General features: G+C 30.4%; 1 long non-coding RNA gene across 1 annotated transcript; it reads right to left on the minus strand.

Moving 5' to 3' along the window:
- Positions 1–1893: 1893 nt before the first annotated feature.
- LOC111617481 lies at positions 1894–2210 on the minus strand. The gene is made up of 2 exons (XR_002755424.1): positions 2061–2210; positions 1894–1955 (listed from the first exon to the last, which is right to left on the minus strand). It is a non-coding gene; the product is annotated as an uncharacterized LOC111617481 (long non-coding RNA).
- Positions 2211–3090: the final 880 nt, after the last annotated feature.

A 3090-nucleotide genomic window follows, 5' to 3' on the forward strand; every position in this document is an offset into this window, starting at 1 on the left:
TTACTGGTTTTCGTCTTTGGAGTTAATCATGATTTTAAATATTTTTGTTTTGATTTCAGTATTTCTTTATGATTAAAAACAAAAAAGCTCTTTCCAATTGGAACTAATTAAACATATTTTTCTCTTTTGTAATGAGAGATGCCCACATTAGACTGTGTTAACAAGCACACCCCTGTAGATTAGTAACTAGTGCTGTGGATAAAGATTTTGTTTATACATAAGCATAACTGCATTTGTCATATTCAAATCTTTTCCCTGTTCTTATATGATGTTTTCTTAATTTATTTATAAAGGTATATGGGCCCAGAGAGTCTCTGATTATACTAATGGATGTAGACACATCATCATCCACATGAAAATGGATAGTAAGAAATAAAAAATGGAAAACAGAAAAGTTGGAAATGAAACAACAGAGGATTAAATTATAAACAATTTTAGAACAAATGCATACACGGTCACATTTGGATTTGAAGAGATATTCTAATATGAATGGCACAGATGCATGCATCTTTACTGGTATATTCTATATCTGTGAGGCATGGGATTTACACCAATAAACCAGAAGACAACTAGATGCCTTTGAAAGAAAATGTGATAGGTAGCTACTCAGAGTAGATTAGCATGACAGAGTTGCAAATGATGAAGTCTGAAAATGAATCCAACTAGTGAAAACACTATTCCAACAGGTCATTCAAAGGAAACTTGGCCTTTTTGGTCACATCTGTAGAATGAGTGACAAGAAAGTAATTAAAACTATAACACTTAGAATCATGGAAGAGACAAATAAAAGACACAGGCCATACAGGGAATGGATGGATATGTAAAAGAATGGTGCAAGAATAGTATTCAGGAGCTGGTTCACTGTGCCCTAGACAGAGAGGGATGGAAAAGAATGGTGAAAATGGCATCAGGTTCCAAGAGGCACTACTCTCATGGACAGTGATAATGATGATGATGATTCTAATAGGGTAGGAAATTCAAACTGAACTTGATTTTTTTTTATTTAAGCTGTGAAGATGGATAGAGAAATCTAAAAGCATTCACTCCTTTACAGGAAAAAAGTATTTTAATGATTCCTATATGCAGAAAGATAATGTTTTGAACGACAAGAAATTGAAAATTTCTATTTTATTATTTCATAGATTCTCCCTATTACTAAATACTACTAAATTAATAGTAAATTAACATTAAAATATCAGAATCTATTGTTAAAAGAGTAATTGAAGTTAATCATATTACTATACCCATCTTGGATTCAGCCAGACCAACAATGAGATGATCAGCTGGTTAGAGACAGGGACAGTATATCTAGGATAAAATTCCTACAGTTGTTCAACCACCCTAATTCAATTAAGAGTCTCTCAGAGAAGTAAGCTGACGTCAATCTTCTTGGCTGATTGGTCATCTTCTACATAAGTTTTTATGATATCCATTTGTTCATCATTAGAAATTTATGATAAGAACTGATTATTAAAACATTAAACGTTTTGCTCATTCAAGTATTATTGTATCATAGTAAAAAATCCAAGTTTTGAACTCAGTCTAATCCCCTATAATTTATCATAAACTGTATGAATTGAGATATTATTTCCTCATCCTTCACCCATCTATTACATCTCAGGTCTATGTATAATGTGTGGAATTATAGCTGGTCATATAAGAAACAGTTTGCTTTAATTCATTGTTTATACTGAATTTTCAAATATACACAACAAAATTGCCTCATGCGATTAATTAAAGATTATTAATACAGGTGTAACTAATAAATAAAAATTGTTCCACTATAAAAATAATTATTTTAAATAAGTTTTGACTTCATTACTTACTAATTTTTGTTTAAGAAGTTTCTGTTGCAGAAATCCTCTTCCAAGTGCCTGTAGTAATATTATTTTAATTGAGGTTTTTCTATTCATTAAGTTCTTCCACCATATTTGCAATTTCCTGCATGTTTTCTTCTATTAAAAAAGTGTTTATTAATAGAATTACTTGCTTAATCGAATTATTTGCTTTTTAAATTTACTCATATTGCTTCATGAGATAATTTAGAGAAAAACGCATACCTTTTTTGCAAGCAAAAAGAAAGAATAATATCTTTTCCTCATCAAGAATCCCTTTCCAGCACTTATGCAAATAACTGCACTTTTATATAAATCATGATAATTTTGTTTTGCCTGTATCATTCTCCACAAAGTCTGAAGCTTTAGACATGCAAAATCCTATCAATTTAGAAAACAAATTATCGTCTATACGTGACATAATATTAATAAAAATACTTTTATAAATGTAATGAAATTCTAATTATTGTTATTTGTTCATGTTTCTATATACAGAATGTTTCAAAACAATGTTATTGTTAATATGGAAGTAACATTCGTAGTGGCAGGTTGTCCTATGGATAGTTCTTCATGTGCAAGAAGCACAGTCGAATTATGAAGTTTTCGAAAAAAGCATAGTCTTGCTGCCTCTTCTGCAGTGACTACACACCTTCTTGTAAGTACAGTTTTCCAAAAAGAATGTGACCATTTTAAGTTATTGTAATTATGTTAATTATTATCCAAAAACATTGTAATGTATATTAAAACGTTGGAAAACTGTCCAAGTTTATCATTTGCCCATTAAAATTTCTCAGTCACATGGCACACATCTGAATCTTCCTAAGCTGGCTATGGCATATCTGTTGTCATTTCTTCCGTGGCAGTATTAATTCTACACTTCCCACAGATTACTCATGTTGTACAATGATGAGGGATTCCAACTTTGCAAACTACAGAATGCAAAATGCCCTGTCTGTTTCCATGGGCATCTGCAAAAAATTTTTGAGGGGGCCAAAGCTTGGAGACAACTAATTACATCAATAAATTTTTATTTAATTATTTAATGTTTTGGTGTTTTTCACAAGTAGATTATTAAATACAAAGAGACAGACAAAGCAACTCATGATCGAGGACATAGGATTACATATCTCAATCACTTTTACTCGATGTCAAAAACATGTTATTTTAATGTTTAAATTTTTAAAAAGATCATAGAAAATTACTGTAAAAACAAATAATTTCTGGTCTTTCAAGAATCAAAAAATTAAAATTATAG

The sequence above is a fragment of the Centruroides sculpturatus genome, unplaced genomic scaffold, assembly GCF_000671375.1.
Source record: "Centruroides sculpturatus isolate CEXI.00-Female unplaced genomic scaffold, Cexi_2.0 scaffold6397, whole genome shotgun sequence".
NCBI lineage: Eukaryota > Metazoa > Arthropoda > Arachnida > Scorpiones > Buthidae > Centruroides > Centruroides sculpturatus.